General features: G+C 33.6%; 1 pseudogene; it reads left to right on the top strand.

The window, feature by feature from the left end:
• LOC123583462 overlaps positions 1 to 20,374 on the top strand; it is a 119,910-nt pseudogene extending 99,536 nt beyond the window's left edge.
• Positions 20,375 to 27,296: the final 6,922 nt, after the last annotated feature.

Below are 27,296 nucleotides of genomic sequence, written 5' to 3'. Positions count from 1 at the left end.
TATATATATATATACATATATATATATATATATATCTCCATACACACACACACACACACACACACACACACACACACACGCACACACACAATGGAATATTACTCAGCATTCAAAAGAATGAAATCTTGCCATTTGCAACAACATGGATGGAACTAGAGTATATTATGCTAAGTAAGATAAGTCAGAGAAAGACAATATATGATTTCACTCATAGGTAGAATTTAAGCAACAAAACAGATGAACATAGGGGAAAAGAAGCAAAAATAAAAACAGAGAGTGAGACAAACCATAAGAGACTCTTAAATACAGAGAACAAACTGAGGTTTGGAGGGATTTGGGGTGGAGAGATGGGCTAAATAGATGATGGGCATTAAGGAGGGTGTGATATGTAAGTGATGAATCACTAACTTATACTCCTGAAATCATTATTACACTACATGTTAACTAACTTGGATTTAAATAATAAAAAAGGAACATGCAAACACACACACAAACACACACACACAAACACATCTACTTTCAAAGTCAGCTTTTCCTCTGAACTTTTGTGCCATATAATACATTTCTTTCGTTCTCAGTCTGTGAAAGTACTAATTAAGTAACACTATTATGTATCCCCATACAAATGTTTTTTGATTGGTAAAAAGAAAAGAAAGTTGTAAATATGAGATCAATCTGTGATTTTTATAGCAGATAAAAATTTCCATATGAATTATTTCATATCAATAAGAAGATATACAATTACTCAGTTCTAAATTAATTCCAATTATAATAATTAAAATTTGTACACCTGTACCATTCAGAGAGATAAATTGCAAATTACCTTTATCTGCTTCCTTGCTGATTATAATTATAGTATGTTAACTACGATTTTGCTAACCCACCTACCAAAGTAAGTTTCACAGATATTCCTGTTAATCATAGGAATGGATATATTTAAGAGTTAAAATCATATTTATTTCTTTTCTACTAATAAAATTGGTATTCCTATAGATACTATACAATTTAAATATTTTGAAAAAAAATTAAGCATTTCAATTTCTTGTATTAGAGACTAACACAGAATTTGAGAGTTTAGTGATCCTAATAACTACCATTTTTGAAACAAGACAAGTGTTTTCAAAAGTCCCAAATCCAGGAGTTTTGGTTATATTACAGAAAAGGATTGCACTTATATATAATATTTGCTCTTTCTCTGTCTATTATTTATTCAAATTCAGACTTGTTTAACATGGGTGTGGGAATGTTAAAGCTGAAGCTAAAAATATTAAATATTTTGGTTAAATCTATAGGAAATATGAATGTATTCACTCCACCCAAAGAAATGAATATGTGAGTGTGTGTGTGTGTGTGTGTGTGTGTGTGTGCGCGCGTGCGTGTGTGTGTGTGTGTGAAATTTTACTGCATATTCAGAAGCATCTCTTAGATCTCCATTAGATCCCACATTTCATACGTGACAATTAGATCCCATGTTTCCCTCATTTACTGGCTCAATGTAATAGCTTAATTGATGTCATTTTCTAAGCAGGCTCACCCACCATATTCCCCATAATGTGTATAGGCCAGGAATTAAGGAGAAATGAGGCCAGAAAGAGAACTTTGGTACTTCCCACTGCAGACTGATTAGAACTCCTCTTTCTCTATAGAAAGGTGATGACAAAAAGGTAAACAAATTCCTATAGTAAAGTAAAAATTTGTGATTCATATGGTTATGTTTTCAGGTAGATATTTGAAATAAATAAAGAAAAGTATTACTTAATATTTTTCTCTTATTATTTACTGACTTCATTTCTTATTATTTACTTCACTTCGTATGAAGTGTGACTTCATATGAGACTGTTTGGGCTACATTGGTGGGCCTGCCATTTTTATGATATATCCACAGTCCTTTCAAAGTCCATCACTTGGTAAATCACCTTAACATCTACCCCCTCAAACATCTATCACAAAAGACTCATCAATGTTTTATTAAGTCTATATTCTCTGTTCTAGATGCAGACTCTTCATTTAAAAAAGGGTAGCTGTGGGGTGCCTGGGTGGCTTAGTCAGTTGAGCATCCAACTCTTGAATCTGGCTCAGGTCATGATTCTGGGGTGTGGAATCAGAGCACATCGGTCTTACACTGAGCATGGAACCTGCTTGAGCTTCTCTCTCTCTCTCTCTCTCTCTCTCTCTCTCTCTCTCTCCCCCCACCCCGCTTGCATGCTCTATATAAAATTTAAAAAAAAACTTAAAAAAATGAAATAAATAAAAAGAGTAGCTATTATTTTATGGAGAATAAAATGTATAAATGTAGCTCTAAATATATTTTTAATATTCAGTCATACATAAGGCATGAGAAATGTACAATGAAATGTACATAAGGAACTGAATCACCTTATAAAATATATTAACAAATACCTGCAGTTTTACATAATTTTATCATCCAAAGCATATATAATATCATTTTCACACACTTGGACACAAACTGATGGGTATTAAGGTGATTATCAAAGAACAGAGCAAATACTAAGAAAAGATTACCTGTCCACATATAACAGTGGCCTACCAGTAGAAAAATATGTATACAGAAGCCTGATTATTACCTAAAAGAAAGAAGTGCAATTACATGTCTCATGTGTGATTCCTACTCAGTGATGAGTTATTAAGAATAAACCTGAGCACATTCAAGCAAGAGTTGGGCCTTCCAAAATAGGGAAAAAGGAGAATCATTAACGTGTTAAGGTATTAATAGATGGTTTTGTATAATATACAGGTATATTATAAGGTATCATATAAGTACATGCTCAGGGATCTCATAATGAAATAGAATAGTAAATGACCTCCTAAGAATTCTTCAATTTTTTACCTTCTCTCCACTATCAACTTGAGCTGTTATAATGGGATAATATTAAATGAATATACCATTGCCTGATATGATTTCATTTTGCTCTTTCTTCAGTGCCTCCGTAAAACTTATATGTCACCAGGCCTTTTCAAAGATAGCATACTCCTTTAATGAGGATATGTACAAGAATATGAAGGACGTCTACCTCCTTAATGTTAGCATTTGTTAGATTTATATATTTTTTTCTTTTTGCCGGTTAGTGAGACAGGAGACCAAGTTACTGGATTGCACCTAGAACTTGTTTTTGTAAATAAGGACATAGAGCATAACAGAAAAGAACATAGCACAGTAAAACAACAAAAACAACAACGACAACAACAACAAAACAATAGGAAAGAGTGCAATAGAAGACAAAACACTATAGGGTTACTCTTCTTTGTAAGAATTTCATATATGTTCTACAGGAAATTGAGAGCATGGAGTGTATAGACAGCAGAGATGATGTAACAAATTTGTCCCCTGGAATCTCATATTTTATGGTTTATGATGCTTATGGGTGAGGTCACCTTCGACCCTCCAGCTCTGGCATATCCACCAGATGAATGTGGCTGCACATGTGAACCTAGGTGATTCTGGCAGAGCAGTCTCCCAGACAATGGACAAAGTTTGGAAAATAAAATATTGGTGATATTTTACTCATGGTACTAACTATGATTTATAGAGAAAAAATACACATATATTTGCAATTCCATTAAACCTTTTTATTTATTTTGTTTTCAAGCAGGCCAAGGATGAAAATCCTACTTTAAATAATGTGTACATGGTAAATAGTATTGATAAGAATACACACTTTCAAATTATCAGTGGAAATTTTTCTTATAGCGTAGTCTAATTTGATAAGGTATAGTTATTATAATCAACCTTAGTTTTTTTTTTCTTTTTTTAATTTTAGAATGAGCATGAGCAGGGGAAAAGGCAGAGGAAGAGAGAGAACATTAAGCAGGATCCAAGCTCAGCATGGAGCCCACGACCCTGAGATCATGACCTGAACTGAAGCCGAGTCAGATGCTTAACCTACTAAGCCACTCAGGCATCCCAATCAACCTTAATTTTTTGAAAAATAAGAATGCAAATATATTTTTTCTGTAGAAGCAATGTTAACCTAAATATTATCTCTGATTTTTAAAAAGAGATCATTCTTTCTTCAATATTTCAATATTCTCTGCTGGAAATAATAATTCATATTTTTAGGTGGAGAAATGAAATAAGAGTAATATTTCACCTAAACTTGTATTATTTATCATCATCAGTAGTAATGTTTTCTTCACATCACTGCAGCAATATTAAGAATATATAGTAACTAGGGCAATTAATTTAGAGTCTTACTTTCTATGGCAATAATGTGCTTTTTTAAATGTTTATTTTGGGTTTTTTTGTTCATTTACTTGTTTATTTATTTAGAGAGATCAATTACGAGCAGGGGAGGGGTAGAAGGAGAGGAAGAGAGAGGCTCCTAAGCAGGCTCTGTGCTGTCACTAACAGGCTGATGCAGGGCTTGAACTCATGAACCGTGAGATAATGACCTGAACCAAAATCAAGAGTCCAACGCTTACCCAATGGACCCATCCAGACACCTCAATAGTGTGGGGTTTGTTTTTCTTTTTTTTTTTTTTTTGACATTTTGAGTCCTTTAGTGTAATAAATGTGTTAGAAAATATCATTTTTTCTCCACAGAGTTTCAAATTTAGCCTGCTAAGTATTCTGAAAATGCCAGATGGGAACATGACAGAGGAACTCTGGCACCAGCTGGAAGGAGCTTACATTGGCCAAATTGACAATTTGAACCTCAAAAAGAATAATGATACTAATGGGTTATAACACATGGAGTAAAACTTACAAATGAATCTTTGTGAAAACAAATAATAAGTACATATTATTCCTTCAAAAATGCTGAATGTCTAAATTTAGAAAGCAGGTACTATGTCAGATGATGAGTTCTGATCAGCAATATCTGTGGCTACTTAGTTAGCTTACATATGATTTGTCACCTAATTGAAAATTTTACTCGTTTATAAAGTTAAGCCAATGCATATCTTCTGGAATAATCACACACTAAACAAAACCACACAAAGAGTTTATTGCCTACACTAAATGCATAATGGCTACTTGTATGCAATGGATAAAAACTATATAGGTATATATGTCATAATTGTTGAAAGAGAATATTCAGTGATAATATTTTATTCTAGGCAACAAGAACGGATAATTAGTGGTTAAAGACAGATTCCTGGGTTCAGTTTTGGTGTGTCTGTATACAAATGTGTGAGCCTCATGCCTCATCTCCAAAATATTTAAAATAGGAATGGTTACTGTAGCTAATTCAAAGGGATTTGTGAAGAATACACCTTTCCATACTTAGACAGGGCCTATTATGTGATAAATCTTCAGTAAGACCTCAACGAGCAAAATAATTGAGCAATAAATAGTGACCTTTGTATGTAACAGACACCATGTTAAATCTTTACATTATTCAATACATTTTCTCTTCATCCTCACCTCTGTTCACTATCAATGGGACTCTTCCAGTTGTAAGTGAAACAGAAGTAATATAACTGTCCTAATTTTTCTTAATGAATAATTGGGTTACCTGGGCCCCAAATTCACATGTGTATAATGGCAGACTTTGACTCTTAAGTACAATGAACTGTTCTAAGTGGGTGGGTTCAGTTTTTAATACGACAACTTTGGGTACTGGCAGGGCCATCCTAATTGTAAATTGTGAAACACATCGTCTTATATTTTTTTTCTAGAAGATTTCAAAAAACTATATGCCAAATCCTAAAACTAACAGATAATTTCTCCACCTCATCTGCATAGAAGATTAATTGGCATTTGGCAATTTTGGGCCAGCATTACTGAAAGCGGGACTTTTGGTTTTTGTTTTTTGAGTATTTTTTTTAAGCACAATACACACAAGAGTATCTGATTCCTCTGGGTGTTGTTAGCTGCAAGCCTGGAAAATCGATATGATAACTAAAACTGTAAAATGTAGTTTTTAATTTGTTCTTATGGTCTGTTGAGCAAGACATTCATCCATGACAAACACCCACCTGTCCATACCTAAAGTTTCTGTAGCTATTTACAGTTACTACACAAGATACAGCAAGACATAAATCATCGTTTTACTCTCTGGGGATTTAAATGCATATACTCAAACAGAATCATTATTCATACTTACAGTTAAATAATTATGGAGAGGAATTCTTTACAATGATGACCAATGTAGGTGATGTGAACAGAAATGACTAATTTCTTTGTTCTGAAGAAATATATGGTCAGTTGATAAGCTAAGGCATTAATTTGATTTTTAGGTCATGAATTAGTTAAAATGCATTTACTCCAGAACACACGGAATTATGTACTTTGTACATTTTGAAACTAAAGAAAGAATCATACAAAAGAATTAGAAATCTCTTAGTTCCATGCTATCCTTTGAGTTATAGTAGTGATGTACTAGATTGGATTATCACTCCCTTTTGTTTTACTTCTTTATAATAGCACACCCCTTCATCAGAGGTATGAATTTTTCAGTGACTCCAACTGTAGGCAGAGTATTATCTCTGTCCCATTGATGCTGTGCATGTCAGTATACCTAGCTTACCAAAATCAGTCAAATCACAACTGAACTTCAGGCCTGTGTGTGGAAAATAGTTTTTATAGAAAGACATTTAAACTTTATGTTATTTTTTTCCAAGCAAAAGTTACTCATACAGATAATTTAACATGTGTTGCTTCTTAGTTGTTAAACATCTCTTCCTCTATTTTACCAATTATTTGTCTCATATATTCATCATGTTTTCAATGTTTTTCTTTCTCTCTCTCATTGGTTAATTAATTAACAGCTTTCTCTGTTTGGACTACTACTTGGGAAAGATCTAACGTTATTGGGGAATTTTGAAGATTAATGTTTTTGGTAGTGATGAGTTTAAGTTGAGAGGATACACCGGAAATAATGTGATAACTCATTTTAATATTTAATATAATGTTCTTAATAGCACTAACCTTTTTTTTAGGTGAGATCGCTTCCATAGTATCTCTACATTTCTGGTACCGCTCATTACAAATGAGCAGCAGTGATTACAATTCCTTCAATAGTAAAACATCAACCTTTCATCTGTTTCTGGAGGCCTATGTTTGAAAGAGGAATTCATCAATATATGAGATGCTATTTTAAGTTTTAATGAATACAGTTTTGTGCAACTTAGCTATCTCACAGTAGCAATAAATATTTAATCCAATTGAGATAGCAAAGAGCAAAAAGATCCATGTATTCCTTGGGGAAAGATGAAATATAAACTGATATGAAGATAAACCCATTTCTATAGGTTAAAATTCTTCTTGTAAAGTTACTTGGATTTATTTATCAGTTGTTTACAGTTTTGCTTAGAGAATCACTTAAATCAGTTGTGGTTCCAAGGAAAACAGTAATTATTTGATTGAAATGAACGTGATCCTGTGGGACTCTGAATACTTTTTAATATTTCTTTCCATGTCTATATTTATGAGAAGTAGTGTAACTTCAAAAAGAAGAATGGCTCTGTATAAATGGATGTGGTTTCAATAAATGACTAAAAATGTTCACCAGACTTGCAGGGGCTCTTTTTCAAGGCCCATTCCTACCTGCATAATTAACTCACTTGGAATTTCAGGTTCCTATGTTGAAGTTTACTAGAGAGAAAACTTATATTATTTAATAATTAACAAATATATATCCTCATGTACTACTACTATTTTTATTATTATAATTTTATTATAAACTACTAAAAGCAAACATTTGGGGTCAACTTCAAAGGAGTAATGGTAGTGATCACGCTCATTATCTAAATTAGGAACAACACCAGCATGAACAGCATTACATTATCTCACACACTTAAACTCTTTGGGAGTTTTCTTCAGTTTTGTGGAAAAGTTGAATTTTCTAAAATGTCCTTTGTAGTCAGTTTTTAAATATAATTTTGGTCAATTAATTCCTTTATTTTACACATTAAATTTCTCCCATATTATTCTCTTTTCTCACATCTGGTAACATATCTCCAGAGAGAAACAGTGATACATCTTTTCACAGAAATTTCTCAAATTTGTCACATGTAAGCTTCTCTTCTTTATAAATAATTCCTTTAATATGTGCCACAGCCCAACTTCTATTTATCATATTAGTTAGGTTCTTTTTCATTGAATCATGACTATTTTCTCTATTTGGTCTTAAAATACCACAAGTAGAATTAGATGCTACTGACAGGCGCACACCATTTATAGCATAGGTCATTTTCAAGAAAGAAGTCAGTAAAAATGAAGGCAGAAAAGAAGTGAGGGGATTGTTTTCAACCTTGAACATTCCCTTGTGTTTTTTATTGTCTTTTTTTTTTTTAAATTGAACTTTCCCATCTTAATGAGACTAAGTGTTATTTGCACAGTTTGAGTCATCTGCACATACTTATTTTATTTTTTTTAATGTTTATTTATTTTTGAGACAGACAGAGTATGAGCAGGGGAGGGGCAGAGAGAGAGGGAGACACGGAATCCGAAGCAGGCTCTAGGCTCTGAGCTGTCAGCACAGAGCCCCATGCAGGGCTTGAACCCATGAACCGTGAGATCATGACCTGAGCCGAAGTCGGGCTCTCAACGACTGAGCCACCCAGGCAGCCCATCAACTGCACATACTTGTACCTGGAACACAAAAATGGTAGTATTACAGAGCTGATGGGAATAACAGAAGAAATTTTCTTTCAAAATTTTAAGGGCTATTTAAGAAAAAACACAAAGAAAAAAGAGAGAGAGGGAGAGAGAAATCACAAAACAGACTCATAACTATAAGGGACATAATGATTACCAGAGGTGAGGTGGGTGAGGGATGGGTAAATGGGTAATGTGGATTAAGGACTGCAGTTGTGAGGAGCATAGGGTGATGTATGGAAGTGTTGAACCACTGTGTTGCACACCCCAATCTAATATAACACTGTAGGTTAACAATACTGCAATTAAAAGAAAAATTAAAAAATAATTGAAGCTAGGGAAAAAAAGAACCCAAATTTTAAGGATTAATTTTTAAAATTAAATTGCCCGAGAAGCTAGGTATTAAAAATTGTTTAAATACTTTTAAAAACATATTAATAATTAATTTATAAAGCATAGATAATAATGCCAACTTTTCTATTCATGGCCCCAGTTTAATAAACAAGCAGGGTATTATTAAGTTTGAAGCATTTTTTGTATACACATTTATCAATTAATGGAAATGATCTACCTTTCTTCGGGTGATTGAGTGCAGTAAAGAAATGATATTAATCCTAAATAACGTAATTCTCTTTATGACTTTTCAGAATTGACATTAGTAATACTTGTTTCTTTAAAACATTACCACTGAAGCCTTTCCAAATCTCTATTTCTTCATTCACTCTACTATTATTTAGTTAAATCTATTTCATCATGTTTCAATTTAGTTGTTACACAAATTTGAAAGATTTTGAATTGGAGGATTAATGTAACTTACTTAGAATATTATACATATGCAGGTGACCCTTGAATTTCATGAATCTGAACTATGCTGATCTCCTTATATGTGAATATTTTCCAATAAATACAGTACAGTGCTATAGGCATATTTTGTCTTCCTTATGATTTTCTTAATAATGTTTTCTTTCTTCTAGCCTACTTTATTATAAGAATAACATACAAAATATGTGTTAATTGACTATGTTATCAGTAAAGCTTATGGTCAACAGTAGGCTATTAATAATTAAGATTTGGGAGAGTCAGTGTATTTTGGGAGTAAATATCCAGTAGTGCAATTACCTGATTATAGGGCAGTTCTATTTTTAACTTTTTGAGAAAATGTTATACTGTTTTCCAGAGTGGATACACTAGTTGGCATTCCCACTAACAGTGCAAGAGGATTCCTTTTTCTCCACTTCCTTGCTAATACTTGTTGTTTCTTGTGTTGTTGATTTTAGCCATTCTGACAGGTGTGAGGTGATATCTCATTGTAGTTTTGATTTGCAATTCCCTGATGATGAGTGATGTTGAATATATTTTCATGTGTTTGTTATCCATCTGTATATCTTCTTTGGAGAAATGTCTGTTTCTGTCTTCTGCACATGTTTAATTGAATTATTGTGTGTGTGTGTGTGTGTGTGTGTGTGTGTGTGTGTGTGTGTGTAGTTATTTAGGTTCTTTTTCAAAAGGATACATGCACCCCTGTGTTTGTAGCACCCCTGTGCTATTATTTACAATAGTCAAATTATGGAAGCAGTCAGAGTGTCTATTGATAGATGAATGGATAAAGAAGATGTGAAATATATGCACACAATGGAATATTATTCAGCCATAAAAATGAAATATTGCCATTTGCAATAACATGGATGGAACCAGAGAGTATAATGCTAAGCAAAATATGTAAGAACAAGACACATACCATATGATTTAATTCACATGTGGAATTTAAGAAACAAAACAAAAGAGCACAGTGGAAAAAGAGAGAAGCCAAGAAATGCATTCTTGACTGTAGAGAACAAACTGATGGTTACCAGAGGGGAAGTGGGTAGGGGTTGGGGGAAATAGGTGATGAGCACTGATTGCTGTATAAATTCTTAAATCTTAAATTTACCTGAAACCAATATAACATAGTAGGTTAACTATACTGGAATTTAAAATAAAAAATAAAATAAGAATATAAAGTTTTGGGGAGGCAAAGGTTATATACAGATTTTTAGATGTGGGGGGTGGGTGTCCCTAACCCTGCATTATTCAATAGACAACTATAATTCGTATTTATAATATCAAACTACCATTAATCTACAGTGATTTTATTCATCCTGAGGTTTGTCTATTGGTATCAAATACACTGTAAACTTTCAAATGTCGTTTTCAAAATAAGGTGACGCTATCAGAGATAGGATGTGGCATGTCATTAATTTTGTCTCCATAACAATTTGGTGGAGAGTAAGATTAGACCAAATGTAAAAACTACAGAATACAAGATTATTTATGTGGCACATTATCAAAATTTTGGTATGACATGGGATTTTACACATAATATTGCCCCATTCATGTATTTAAAAAATAGTTCTTGGGGCACCTGGGTGGCTCAGTCAGTTAAGCATCCGACTTCAGCTCAGGTTATGATCTCATGATTTGTGGGTATGAGCCCCACGTTGGGCTCTGTGCTGACAGCTTGGAGCCTGGAGCCTGCTTTGGATTCTGTGTCTCCCTCTCTCTCTGCCCCCCCACCCCCCACAGTTGTGCTCTCAACAGTGTTGAGAGAATTTCTCTCTCTCAAGAATAAATAAACATTAAAAAAAAATCTTAATGGTTCTTGAATTTGTACCATGTGGAAAGTGTTATTTTAGATTTTGTGAATATTATAATTAATTGTTTTAAATCCTTAGATTTATATTCTTTCTAACCAAAATGGTATTACAATATATTTGTAATTAACATTAACTAAAACATCAAAATAAATTTTGAAACCATCAAACTATTCTCTAATATTTTTAACATAAATTAGCGTTAGTTGATAAAATTACCAATTATCAGGGGCACCTGGGTGGCTCAGTTCATTCAGTGTCCAGTTTGACTCAGGTCATGATCTCGTGGTTCATGGGTTTGCGTGCCATATCCGACTCCCTGCTGTCAGCTCAGAGCCTGCTTTAGATCCTCTGTCCCCCTCTCCCTCTGCCCCTCCCCTGCTCATGCTCTCTCCCTCAAAAAATCATTAAACATTTTTAAAAAATACTGGTATCAGATATATCTTATTATTTCTTCAAAAATTAATTTTAGATCACACAAAACTAGACTACGTGTCAGAATTTTAAAAAATTAAAGTTCTAAGTAGAAATGTAAAAATGTTCTTTTCCAATCTCCACTCTGAGCTCTTTGAAATATTTTCCATCTCTTTAGCTCATGCATCACTGACGTTGTATGGTATAATTTGGCTTATAGTTGGAGAGAGAGCAGTATCTATAGCAATATATATAGAGAGATGATAGATAGATAGATAGATAGATAGATAGATAGATAGATAGATAGATAAAATTCTACTTCCTAGTGAAGTTATTAATTTACAAATATTATTGAATAATATTTCTTTCTGTGCTAAAATGCAAGACTACTTTGGAAACTATTATTTAGTAAACATTTTCCATCTTTTGAAGTTTCAGTATAATCCTCATATATTTTATTTTATCCGTGGGAGTTTTGTGAAATGAGTCCTGCCATCCTTTTTGAATTTTCGTTTTTCATCTAAAAATGACTAATCACTGGGGTAATTGTTAATTTAATTGATTAAATTATAAACAAAACCAGGATTGTAGTGTAGTCATCATGGGGACGGGTTTTGAAGTCAGACAACTGGTTGGAAACTCAGAGTTTGGAAATAAGTAGCTGTTCCATCTTGGATAAATTATTTATTTATTCTATAACTCAATTTACTTAACTGTTCAAAATGAATCATAATGAGAGTAATATCTACCCAAAAAGATTATTCTGAGAATTACAAAAGTTAATATATGAACACTTAGAAGAGCACTTAGTGTTTATAAATTGATTAAAAAAATAATAAATTTTAAGCTAATTGAGTAAATCAATAATGGATATTGAAATAATTGTCAAGACAAACAAAAATCCCATCAGAGCCATGGCAAGAGATCATTAACCTGTACAAGGGACGCTTAGTAGGGTAAATTGTATTAGTGCAAATGTCTAGGAAATACACTGGAATGGATTACACCTCAGCATACGTTTTACAATTAGATTCAGTGATTTTTCTTTATTTAAAATGAACAATATGTCTCCTTCTCACTTTAATGGGCAATTATGTCAAATATATAAATCTTAACTCTATGATGTTCATAGTTCTCATGCAATAAAAATGTCTAAATTAAGTTTTACTCTGTATTAGAGAGGGAATTTCTTGCTTGACATATTTAATTTCAAGATAATATAGCTGTTAAAGTAACAAGAGAATTCTCAATATACAAAGCTCTGTAAATTCACAATGACAAACTAATTATAATGGTGGATGCAGTTCCTTGACAAAGGTTATTCTGACACTCTGTAAATCTGCAGTTCATAAATCCCTGTAGTTTAGATTACAACTCAATAATAGAGGGAGGACTAATCAAACAATACTTATGACAGCCAATATTTGCTCATTTCCTTCTTTACCCATGCACGAGAAGTCAATAATTAGTCTTTGCCATAATTATTCTGTCTATGAACCAAGATTATTATTGTAGCAGGATTATACCTTTGGATAAGTATTTCATAAATAAAGGGTTCCCCAGACACTATTCTATATTATATTTTAAATGCCTACTAAAAAAAAGTTTGTTGTATCAAGAAGTTTAAGAATTATGGGGTAAATTTATCTTAAGTAATTGTTTTTGGTAGAGAATTTCTTAATGTTTCTACTATAGGGGACATAATATGCCTCACTTTCCAAACTTGTATGAACACAGAGAACTTCATTTTGGAATGCTATGAACATTCACTAGTGTTCATAGTTCCACTATATGGGGAACACTATCATACACTGAAAAATAGTGAATTAGTCTATCACCAAAGTGAGTTAACGGTATGTATGTAAAAAAAAATCTATTTTAGCTGAAAATCTGTCTCTTGCTGGATTTAACAAATGTTTAAATAAAAATGCAATACTAAAATAGTAACATTTTTTAAACACAGTTTTTCAATCCATTTCAATGGTGTCTAGAATATTCTCTCTCTCTAACACTACTTGTAATTTAATTCTTGATGATTTTATTATCCATAGAATATTATCTTTTGGCTTTGTCAAAAGCCCAAACAGAGTTGACCTCCCTGTTTCTAAAATCTATTCTATAGTCTTCTCTCATTTTACTTGAGATATTTGAATACTTGGTTGCTCCATTCTCTTCTATGTCTACACTGAGTTCCTGAATTCCATGTTTTCAAATGACATCAATGTAAGTTCAACTTCCAAATATATATATAGCTGCGGCCAACCTAGGCCTCCCCTCTGAATAACAGAATTGTATATCCAATTCCCATTTTGGATTTCACAAAATGATCTTTAACTTACTGTGTCCAAATTTAACTTCTTAATCCTATCTAACTCTGTTCTTCACACTGCCTTCTGTATTTCACTAAATGGCAATTTTCTTCTAATAAATTAGTACCAGACTTTGGAGTTGTTATGAACTCCTCTCTTTCTCTGAATCCATAAATAAATATTGAGGACTCTTTTTCAAAATAAATCAAGAGTCTAGGGGCACCTGAGTGGCTCAGTCAGGTAAGCATCTGACTCTTGATTTTGGCTGAAGTCATGATCTCACCATTTAGGGGTTCAAGCCCCACATCAGGCTCCACACTCACAGTGCAAAGCCTGCTTGGGATTCTCTCTCTCTACCTCTCTCTCTTCACCCTGCCACTCATGCTCTCTCCCTCTCTCTCTCTAAGAATAAACAAATAAACTTTAAAGGAATGAAAATTTAAAAAAATAAATAAATATCCCTCCCTTAAAAATAAAACAAATAATAGTCTGACCACTTGTCACTTTGCCCACCATTATCATCATGGTCAATGATCCTACCATGTACTGTAGGATAATTGACTCTCCTTTTTGATATCTCAGTTTCAAATGTATAGTCCATATCTAGTACATCAGTCAGAAAAGACATTTTTATTAAATGTATGTCATATTGGGAAAATCGTTTGCTAAAATTCTACAATGGTTGTGAACTCAGAGTAAAACGCAATACCTCTACCTTCTTTAGATCTGTATCTAATGACATTTCTGTGACATTATCTACCACCCTCTACACTGTTTTTCTTACTTATTCACCTTATATTTGTTACTACTACTACTACTGCTGCTGAGTGACTAATTTCCCCCAAATTCAATGGCTTTAAACAATGCACATATATGCTCTCAGAGTTTCTGGTCTAGAAGTCTACAATGTAGCTGTCCTCTGTTTCAGGTCCTTTCACCAGACTACAATCCAGATATTGGCCAGGGGTGAGGCTTGACTGAGGAAGGATCCACTTCCAAGTTGACTCATGTGTTTTTTCATAGAATTCACTTCTTTGAATTCAAAGAAGTGTCAAATTGTAAAGGTCAGTTCCCTTTTGGCCGTTAACCAAAAGCCACACTTAGTTCCTTGCTGCATGGCCTTCCCTATAGGCCTACTCACAATATGACAGATTGTACCATCAAAGCAAAGCTAAGAGAGAGAGAAAGGAAGAAGGAGCAAGAAGGGGAGGAGGCAGGAAAATGAGGAGGAAGAAAAGAAGGGGGGAGAAAGAGAAGTGGGAAGAAGGAAGAGACGAGATGGACAGAAAGCAAAACAATCATTTATAAGCTAATCTTGAAAATTACAGCCCATCACTTTTGCCACCTGGTGTTCTTGGAAGCCAAGTCACTAGGCCCAATTCTGACCTAAGTGGAGGGGACTGTGCAGGGTTATGAATACTGAGAGTCTGGGATCCTTGGAAGTCCTTTTAGAAGGATGCCTACCACACAGCTCACCTCCACTAAAAACCTGTCAGTTCTTCAAAATTATCAAGGATGGTCCCTTCTGAGTGCTTTATAATTGCTACTTCTGTCAGAATCCTCTTTCCTCAGATTATGAAAATTTTGATCCTTTATACCAATTATGAAAATGTTAGCAAGAGCTTTGTAGATGGTAATAATTTAATAACTAAAATGATTTCTATGACCCCAACCATTGTTTTATTCTCTTTCCCATACCCTGCCATAGTTTTATAGTACTTAATATCACCTGATATATTTTACATTTACCTGCATATGGTAACTCTAAGAGCACAGAAACATCAGCTGTTTAATTCATTGCTGGATCCTCACTAATAAAATTACTGACTGAATAAATGAAAAAAAAATTCTTAAACATTTACAGTCTTTTTCCAGCAATTATTATTCAGAAATATTGCACAAAATAAATGACTCAAGTTTTTTTAGATGTATAAACTCATAATTTTGTCTTTGTACAATGTAGAAACTTTAGGATAATTTAAAATGTGTATATTAACTGTGATGCATGCAGCGATTCAAAAACCTCCATAAATTCTATTACCAGAAAATTTTCATGATATAGTAAATACAAATATTTAAGAAAATTTTTGTAGAAATATCACTTATTTATATAGATAAAGATATTTAAATATGGGTTTATTTGGGAGATAGATCATGGATTTAAAAACATTATCTGTGTTTTCTCTTTTCTCTAGTTGCATGATTTGCAGTGGGTATTGAAATGAGTAACATTTACATTTTAGTTGCCATAGAAAAGTATTTTTAATTTTTTTGATGTTAATGTAATTTTATATATGATATAAAAAATGTAGGGAAAGGAAAAAATATGAAAATTAAATATAGGACTAATATGTGTGAAATTTCTGAGTATATTCTGAGCACTAGTATATACTTTATGAGCATCTCTTTTAAAATCAAACATCACCCTTTGAAGTTAATATTATCAGGGCGCCTGGGTGGCTCAGTCGGTTGAGCGTCCGACTTTAGCTCAGGTCACGATCTCGCGGTCCGTGAGTTCGAACCCCGCTTCAGGCTCTGGGCTGATGGCTCAGAGCCTGTAGCCTGCTTCGGATTCTGTGTCTCCCTCTCTCTGTGCCCCTCCCCCGTTCATGCTCTGTCTCTCTCTGTCTCAAAAATAAATAAATGTTAAAAAAAAATGAAGTTAATATTATCTACTTAAGTTGATGAAGAAATTGGAGCTTAAGCAAATTGAAACTTTTTTCCAAGCTGGTAAAATAACTATATCTTTATAAAATAATGTATTATTTATATGTAATATATCTAATGTTACATATCTCTATCATCTTATTATCTGTATATCTTTTTGTTGTTGTTAAAGTTTATTTTGAGAGAGCATGAGTGGGAGGGGGGCAGAGAAGGAGACAGAGAATCCTAAGCAGGCTCCATGCTGTCAGTACAGAGCCCAATGCTGGGCTTGAACTCACTAACCGAACTGAGATCATGACTTGAGCAAAAACCAAGTGTTGGATGCTCAATCCAATGATGCACGTAGGCACCCCTGTTTTTTTTTCTTTCTTAATGTTTTTCAAAATTTATTTTGAGAGAGAGAGGGAAAGAGCACAGGGGGGATGCAAACAGAGAGGGAGAGAGAACCCCAAGCAGGCTCTGTGCTGTCAGAGCAGAGCCCAATGCAGGGCCGATCCCATGAACCGAAGACCGAGATCATGATTGAGCTGAAATCAAGTCAGAAACTTAACTGCCTGAGTCACCCAGGCACCCCTATCTTTCTTTCCATAACCTTTTACCTAATATTTATTCAGAAGATTAATGTTAAACTAAAATACATCTTTCACGGCATAAAGCACAATAAAATTAACTACAAATTGATGAATAATTCCATAAAAATGGTTTTCAACCTGAAAATAATTTTAACAATTATTAAATTTAAATTATTTTAATTATTTTCAGGTTGAAAATTAAAACATTTAAATTTTATATTTAATTTTACATAATTAAAACTAAACTCTAACTTCCTTAAAGGAAACACATTTAAATATAAGCACACAGAACATAAAGAACACAACAAAATAAAATGGAAATATATGCTATGTTTATCGGTCAGGGTCCAGTCAAGAGAATGAAATCACTTAAGATATTTTAATGGAAAATTTAATAAAAAGAATTCTTAACTAGTTTTAAGGTTATTAATTAGTTAATTTGACTTAGAGAAAAGAAAAAAAAAAAAAAAAGAGTCCCGTTACATCCCCAAACTTATAGCAGCTATCAAACTTAAGGCAGGGAAAAAAAAAAAAAAAAAGGAAAGATTTGACATTATTAAAACTTAGAAGTCCAAGAAAGCAATTCAGTGGAGGTAAAAGTCAGACTCCAAAGAGCCTCTGTGGAACGTCAGTTTATTTACGGGATTCCAATACACTGGTGTTAAAAAAAAATTGTTGCTGCAGAAAACGACTGACTTCCAAGGTAAGGAAATATTGTGAGGGTGAATCTCAGAGGAACAGGAAACAGATGAGAAGCCAAAAGGAAATAAACAGTAATGCAATTTTCTAAAAAGTGTCAACATTCATGAAACCTACCATAAAGAGTTTTCACAGGGCTCTGAATCAAATAAGACTTAAAGTCTCTAATTAAAAACGTTTTATAAAATGAATGGAATTTAGTAATTATGCAAATTTACCCCAAATTTCTTGTTTTTCTGGCTTCTAAGGTTCACAGCATTTGTCATGTTCCCCTAGAATTTTCTTTAATTAAAAACTAGCTGGAGGTATAAATATTATCTGACATATCATTGAAGTAATAATAAAAGTTTTTATTATTTTATTATTAACACAGAGCTTCTATAAATATATTACAAAATGGGTTTTTACTTTATATGTTTTTAAATAGTGAAAGGACCTAGTAAAAAGTATTACATACTGTTCAATCTGGGAAATTACTCAACTACATAATGTTTATATTTGAGTTAACATATAAAATTACAAATAAACACAGCGTCATCATATAACATATAAGAAGACAAAGATTGCAAAAAGTAATCTCCAGATTGTTTTTAGTGAATACATAAAATTGTGTGACTCTAGTGAATTTATTCTAAACTTATAATCATTCACTGTTCTGTTTTTTCTAGAATACTTTATCTCTTTATTTCTATCATTGTTTTAAATTTCACAACAGTATGGAAAACATTTTCAGCAGACTATTTTGTCTATAGTTCCCAGTTAACTAAATATTAACCTCTTCGTAGTATAATTTTTGTCAGTTATATCAAAGAAAAAATTTCATCAGATTTGAAATTGGTTATCCTCAATCTTAACTTCTTCTCTATTTTTATATCTTAGAAGAACTAGAATAAAATAAATTCATTGAAAACCACTTCAATTATTTCCTATTTACCATTAAATTAAAAAAAATTAAAAAAAATAAAAAATGGTCTGTTCTCATAGGATTGATAGATAACATTTTCTGATAGCTTGTAAGAGCTTTTTGTAATATAATTCATTCTTCCATAGATAATATGAATCTTGTTATATGTACACACACATTCCTGTATATATGTACACTTAAATAAGTCAATTTTGTCCATATGACAGTTTCAGAGAATATAATTAAAATAATTTTTCCAACTTTAATGCCAATAACCTATACCTGCCATTTCTAGTTTTATGCTTCCTATTGTTTTAAATTTTGAACAAAAAACAATGTAAGGAAAGATATCTATAAAATATTTCCAAAAGGATTGAAATACAGTATAGTTGAGGCCACCACTATCTACTTAAAGTGAGTGCTTGGTGATTTTTTGTAAGTCATCACACCCTTAGAGCCATTCTTCAGATCAAGAAAGAGAACAGGACAAGCACAACAGAAGTTCCTGTGGAAGGCAGTTACCTCCTTCTTTGTAACAGATAGCTGTACTATTCCAACTTCTATCGCTGTGGATCAGTACTGCTTGTTTTGATCTCAATGTAAAGAGAATCAAAGTGTAAGCATTTTTTTGTGTGTCTCAGTTCTTCTATTCAGGGGTATGTTTGTGAGATTCTTCTATGGTATTATGTGTGGCAGGGGTTTGTTAATTTACATTAATATACAGTATTGCATTTTATAAAACTGCCACACTTTATTCATTCTATCATTGACTGATACTTGGATTATTGCTATTTTTTGGCTGCTACTAATATTTCTTCCATGCATGTTCTTGCTTTTTTGCCGCATAGAAGTATTTATTCTCTTGACTATATACATAGTAATCAACCTCTGAGATCAGATAGTACACTTATGCTTATTATTAACTAAAGACTTCAAAGTGTTTGTACTAATTTGTACTCCAACCAGCAATGATAAAGGGCCTAGTTGTTCCAAACTCCAGCTAATACACTTTGTAAAATTTTCAGTTCCTTTCATTTTTTTCAGTCTAAGTGGCATCTTATGTTGTAGGTAATTTTGATATATTTTCTTGGTGTGAAATGCTTGTTCAAAAACCATGCCGGTGTCTTGCCCTTGGGATATAGGGCGTACCTCAGTTTCTGGGGGACCAAGACCCCGCCTCCCGGTTTGTGCACTCTTGAGTACCAGAGTCGACCCTGGGGAAAGCGGTTCGGTGCAGACCTAGTGTACCTTTCTGTCCGGGAATGGAGACAGAAAACAATGCAGACGGACTTAAGGCAACTAGTGTCTTTGGATTGGATTGGCTTTGGCTAAGCCGCACCAGTTGCTTCTGGTGGGATCATTGACTATGCAAAAGCAGGTAGTGTCCCATCACTGGACGCTGGGCTTCTTTGAGGTGATTTAGCAGGCCTGGGTGCTTATCAGCTGTCTCAGAAACCAGGAAACGTGTAGTTTTCCCTACCTAGATCTGGAACTGGCATTATGGGAATGAGATTCCACCACTCTGGAAAATGTATGCCTGGGGCTCAATCGTGGCTGCCAGTTTGCTGCTGGTGGTCACCAAATTTGGAATTAGTGTGTTCAAAAGACCCTATGAGTAGTAGTCATATCCCAGCTTGGACTCCTGAAGAATTTAAAAACTTCCAGTATTTTTAGTGCATTAAGAGAAATAAGCAGCATTTTCACATATTCTGACATTTTACTTAAAACAAAACAAAACAAAACAAAACAAAACAAAACAAAACAATACAAAACAAAACAATTGGGGAACCTGGGTGGCTCAGTCGGTTGCGCGTCCGACTTTGGCTCGGGTCATGATCTCAGTTTGTGAGTTCAAGCCCCGCATCAGGCTCTATGCTGACAGCCCAGAGCCTGGAGCCTGCTTCTGATTCTGTGTCTCCCTCTCTCTCTCTCTGTCCCTCCCCTGCTCACGCTGTATCTCTCTCTCCTTCAAAAATTAATAAACTTAAAACAAATTTTAAACAAAACAAAATAAGACATTAAACTTCCCAGAAGAGAAATCAGTTATTATCATTACAACCTTAAAGAAGTAGGTGGTATAAAGTCAAGAACTTACTATTATAATCTCATACAGTTTGATTTTTATATGTTGATGTTATCTCTTCCTTCTGTATCTGTAGATAAACTCTCAGGGGGTAAAATGTTTGGGGGCCCTGAACCTCCATGTCCTACTCAGAACAGTGTGAAAAAAGTCTTTTCTGAAATTTAGGATTCTGTTCTTTGGCTCATGTTAGAGCACACACCTACTTTGAAATTATGTCAAATGATATATCAATGAAAACAAAGTTTACTTTAAATAATAAAAAAATACCCTTTGGGGCACCTGTGTGGCTCAGTTGGTTAAGTGTCTGATCAGGTTATGATCTCACAGCTCATGAGTTTGAACCCCACGTCGGACTCAGTGCTGACAGCTCAGAGCTGAGAGCCTGTTTCAGATTCTGTGTCTCCCTCTCTCTCTGCCCCTCCCTGCTCACACTCTGTCTCTCTCCTTCAACAATAAATAAACATTTTTAAAAAGTTTTTTAAATAAAAAAATTACAAATGCCCTTTTCTCATAGGATTTATGGATACCATTTTCTCATTTGTAAGATTTTTTTGTAATCACTTGGTATAATTCATTCTTCCATAGAGAATATAAATCTTGTTATATATACACACACAGTCCTGTCTATATGTATAATTAAACATCAGTTATTTTCTCACTAAGTGGTTTGCTATTTAACTCTTCTAATGATGAATTCTGATGAGCAAAGTCCTTAATTCAAAAGTAGTTCAAATTAGCAGTCTCTTCCTGCTGTGAAGATATTTTCTGAGGTTTGTGTCTTGTTTAAGAACTCTACTCCTACTCCAAGTAATCAAGAAAGTCTCCAGTGATGTTTTCAAATGTTTCATTGTCTCAGTATTTATATTTTTAACCACCCTCCATATAAAATTTTGTTTCTGTGGTATGATTTTGAGAGTTAGTATTATTATTATTTTTCTTATGGATAACCAATTGCCCCGGTATCATTAATTGAAAAGACATTTGCCACATATTGTACCTTTATTATTAATCAAATATTTTTATATGTGTGAGACTATTTTCACTCTCTCTGTTCTGCTCCACTCTTATATCACCGGTTTGGTTGCTCATATTTTCTTGTAATTATATAATGTTCTTGATTAGGAATGACATAATTTTCTTTTCTTTGAAAATCCTAGTCAGACTTTGGTGTTGGCCTCATAAAACAATTTAGGGACTTTGTCTTATACTCTTTTCCTTAGTAATTGGTTTTAGATTGGGGCAGGTGGGTGGCTCTGTCAGTTGAGCGCCTGACTTCAGCTCAGGTTATGATCTCGGGGTTTGTGAGTTTGAGCCTCACATTGGGCTCATTGCTGTCAGCCTGTCAGCACAGAGCCTGCTTCTGATCCTGTCCCCCTCTCCCTGCCCTCTCACACTTGTGCTCTTCCAAAATTAAATATTAAAAAAAAATGGTTTGTGATTGTTTTATCTTTTTTGATGTTTGGAAGAATTTGAAAAATTCTTCAAAAAATTTGAAAACTTTTTTTAAATGTTTATTTATTTTTGAAGGAGGGAGACAGCGCGTGAGCGTGGAGGGGGAGAGAGAGAGAGAGACACAGAATCTGAAATCAGATCCTTGAAAGTTGTATAAATATATATTCAAATTATTGATATATATATTGATATATACTGATATTTCATAATGAACTTTATATGTATATTTATATCTTATGGATCAATAATGATGTTTCTGTTCTTTTTCTTCAACCTTTTTTTTTGTTTTTTCAACGTTTATTTATTTTTGGGACAGAGAGAGACAGAGCATGAACGGGGGAGGGGCAGAGAGAGAGGGAGACACAGAATCGGAAACAGGCTCCAGGCTCTGAGCCATCAGCCCAGAGCCCGACGCGGGGCTCGAACTCACGGACCGCGAGATCGTGACCTGGCTGAAGTCGGACGCTCAACCGACTGCGCCACCCAGGCGCCCCTCTTTAACCTTTTTTAAGTTGTTATTTCACTCTTCTTAATAAGTCTTGCTAGATGTTTATCAATTCTACTAGCTTTTTCAGAGATTCAAATTTTGGTTTTGTTGATTTTTTCTAATATCTATCCATTTTCTCATATAATGTATAATATGTATCTTATATCTAGTATATAGCTTTACATTAACTTCTCATTGTTGCTTTTATATTAATTCTGTTTGCATTTAATTTTTGTTTAATTCACACTTTTTCTATCTTTGATTTTAAGCCATTTTCTTATTCTGAATTTAGATTTACAACTATACTTAATTGAAATTTACAACTATATATCAAAAATTATCATTTTGTTTATTATCCAGTTTTCTAATATGATTCCTTATTTTATTTGTACTACCTAAAAATAATTGCTAGCTCTCAAAACATTTTTATTCATCATTTAGTCATTGATATCTCATCAGGAGTTTGTATGATTTACTCTTCATTCTCTTAGAATAGGAAGTACAAAATTTTCTTACTATTTATTATCATAAAAGATGTGAAGGCAGAAAGGGAAAATACTTGAAAAAAAACTTTGTATTTTACAAACAAAGATTTTTGATGATATGAAAACACAACTTGCAATTATTGACTTAATCTAATTTTATCTCAGAGGGCTTTCAAATCATCAGGGAATTTCATTTACTTATATAAAAGTTTAGGTGAAATTTCATATTAATGACTATATTAATTACCATAAAATCAATATAAAAGAGCCTCAATTTTACTTGAAACATAAGATATTTTCTTATTTCTTGAAATCTACAGAAATTCATTACTTTCCAACTCTATTAATTATGGAACCCATAAAATAGGAGACCTTTAAAATTCATCATTTTGACAAAAACAGTGTAGTGACACAATTTTTAAAATGCTTGAAAATGTATTTTCAATGTCTGTTATCAATCATAATGAGTCAAACACAACGAACCAGAATTAACCTACCATAATAAACATCTAGAAAATTTGCCATATGACATATAAAACAATCATTTTCAGACACTGGAAAAAAGTACTTTACAGACCTGTGATCCCCAGTTGGATAGAAACAAAGTGAGAGCTCTATGGGACTTTCCGCCTAGAAACTCTTTTTTGGGTCATAGTACAGGAAGGGCTATCTGAAGCAAAACCTACTTCTTACACAGACGACACAGTAGAGACCCAATTTCAATGGACTGTGAGTAACTTGTTACCTGCACTTCACAGAGGAGAGTGACATACAATGAAAGAGCTCCAGAAATCGATACTATTCCCTTTGAATCTGTTGCTAAATGTTAAGGTATCATGAAACTCCACAAGGCTAGTAAAGAACAGCAGGTAGCTATAGTCTGAACAATTTACAAATTTCACAAACAGCTTGAAAAAATATCAGTTTTTTTCATCTATAGTGGACAGTCCTCATTTACCATCCAGAGTATTTAGAAGGCCCAAGAACAGCCATGCATTAGTAGCAATATTAAATTATTTCTAGAATAAAGGCTACTTTAAAAAACTTACTAATATGTATTTTTAAAAAACATGCACAAATTGAGGGGCACCTGGGTGGCTCAGAGGGTTAAGCATCTGACTTCAGTTCAGGTCATGATCTCATGGTTCATGGGTTCAAACCCTGCATGGGGCTCTGTGGTGATAGCTCAGAGCCTGAAGCCTGCTTCGAATTCTGTGCCTCCCTCGGTCTCTGTCCCCTCCCCACTCATGCTCTGTCTCTCTCAAAACTAAAAAAAAAATAAAAATGAAAAAATAAATGCACAAATCGATCATACTTACCAGATATGATGTAACTACTTTTAAGTGTTATGTATAATAATAAGGAGGAAAAACAGTTTAAAAATCCAGATACAATAATATAAAGATCACCATATGGAGGATCTAGACATGCAATAAAGCAATGATATTGGGATGCAGTTAGGAGCAAAAGAGTCAATGGCAGAAATGGTGGAATTAGCAGAAAAAGTCCATAAAATGCTATTATAAACATGGCTATTAGGCTGAATATACAAAAGAAAGCATGGATATAAATAGGAAATTAATGGAAAATGTTGGAAAAAACAAAAATGGCATTTCAGGAGAGGAAATATATGCTATTGGAAATTTCAATTATGCTAACTGGAATGAAGAGCAGCTTAAACATTACAAAGAGAATAATCAGTGAACTTGTAGACATAGCTATCAAAATTATGCAAATGAAGACAGAGTGAGAGGAAGAACAAAGCTGAATAAATGAACAGAATCTCAGTAACTTTTGAGATAATATCAAGAGTTCTAACATAATTTTATTAGAGTACCAGATAGAAAGGGAGGAGAGGGGCACCAGGGTGACTCATTTGGTTGAGCATCCTGTTGATGTTGGCTAGGTGGAGCCTGCTTGGAATCCTCCCTCTGCCTCTCTCTCTGCCCCTCCCCTGCTCACACACTCATGATTTATCAAAAAAATAAATAAACTTAAAAAAATGAAAGAGGGGCACCTGAGTGGCTCAGCTGGTTGAACCTCTGCCTTTGGCTCAGCTCATGATCTCAGGGTTATTGAGTTAGAAACCTGCATATGGCTCGCCACTTTCAGCGTGGAGCCTGCTTGGATCATATCCTCTGTCCCCCTCTGTCTTTGCCCCTCCCCTGCTAGTGCGTGCTCTCTCTCTCTCAAAAATAAAAAACAAACAATAAAAAAGAGAGACAAGAGAAATTCTATCACTTTAGTTATTTGTTTCAAGGCAATTCAGGTTTTGGGGCATCTCAGTGGCTTAGTCAGTTAAGTGTTCTACCTCAGCTCAGGTCATGATCTCACAGTTCATGGGTTTGAGCCCCGCATCAGGCTCTGTGCTGACAGCTCAGAGCCTGGAGCCTGCTTCAGATTCTGTGTCTCACTCTCTCTCTGCCCCTCCCCTGCTCATACTCTGTCTCTATCTAAAAAATAAAATTTACATTGAAAAAAAATTTTTAAAAATAAAGGCAGTTCAGTTTTTAAACAGGATTAATAGCAGTGTATTTAAAACTACTAACATATATAGAAGGACATTATATAACAATAAGAATACAAGTGATCAGAGAAGAAAAATAAAAGGATATTGTTATAAGTATCCTATATTAAATTAGTATAATAACATTCAAGAGCATAAAATAAGTTAGAGATATATATTTTAAATAGTAAGGTAACTAATGAAGAAGTAAATAACTCCTAGTGATATAACAAAAGATATAATAGTGAAAATACAAATGGAATCCTAAAATATATACAGGCTGAGTTTTATGCCCTCCAAACCTCACGTGTTGAAGTTCTTTTTTTAATTTTTTTATTTAAAATTTTTTTTAAGTTTATTTATTTTTGACAGAGACAAAGTGTAGAAATGAGCTGGGGAGGGGCAGAGAGAGAGGGAGACACAGAATCCGAAGCAGGCTCCAGGCTCCAAGCTGCAGCATAGAGCCTGACGCGGGGCTCAAATTCACGGTTTGTGAGATCATGACCTGGGCCGAAGTCGGACGCTTAACCGACTGAGCCACCCAGGTGCCCCTCACATGTTGAAGTTCTAACTCAGAACACAACATATTTGGAGATAGGGTCTTTAAAGATGCACTTTGGTTAAATGGCATTGGCAGGGTGTGCCCTAATGCAAATGACTGGTGTTCTTACAAGAAGAAGAAATGAGGACAAATTCATTAGGAAAAAGAAAATCAAGAAAACACGTTAAAAAATAGAACTTAAAAAAATCAATGAGATGCAAGGCTCATTTTTTTAAGGTTAAATTAAATTGATCTTCTGTCTTAATTCATCAAGCAAAAACAGAAGAAACAAATTGTTCTATATTGTACTGAAGATCTTGAACATAGCAATAAGACAAATAAATAAATGATGTACATATTGCAAAGGACAATGATATGATTGTGCATGCAGAAAATCCTAAAGAATGGGAAAAATTGGGGCAGGATTAATCATTGTAAAGTTGCAGGCTACCACATTATTATATAAACTCAACTCTATTTCTCTAAAACAAAAGTAAAACCTTTGCCAGCGTAATTAAAACCATGTGATTTAGAGAATCATCTGAAAAAACGAAATGCTAAGGGTATATGTGCAAATTATATGCATGATTTACACATTTACTCTGAAGCATTGATGAGTGAATTTAAAGAATGCCTACATTAATGAAAAGATGTATATCTACCTATATATCCAATAGATAGATATAGATATCTAAATTGAATGGCCATGAAATAAGGGAATCAAATAAAGTATAAATACTCCACATTAATCTGTACATTTAATGCAATGTCAATCAATATCCTAGCAAGCTTATTTGGAATGCTGTGTAGTGGACAAATGAAGTAGATGCTGAATTATCCTTTTTTTTATTGTCAATTTTGGCCTCATTAAACCAAATACAAGAGGTGAAACCTTAATAATCAGAACCCATTTCTAATGAATTCATCTGAGGACTGCATATATAATTAGCTATGTTTCACTGCTTGCGTTAAAGAAAATTTGGGGTG

The sequence above is a fragment of the Leopardus geoffroyi genome, chromosome A1, assembly GCF_018350155.1.
Source record: "Leopardus geoffroyi isolate Oge1 chromosome A1, O.geoffroyi_Oge1_pat1.0, whole genome shotgun sequence".
In the NCBI taxonomy this organism is placed as follows: Eukaryota; Metazoa; Chordata; class Mammalia; order Carnivora; family Felidae; genus Leopardus; species Leopardus geoffroyi.
Note: the sequence above shows the minus strand (reverse complement) of the source record. Positions and strands in the feature narration are given on the sequence as shown.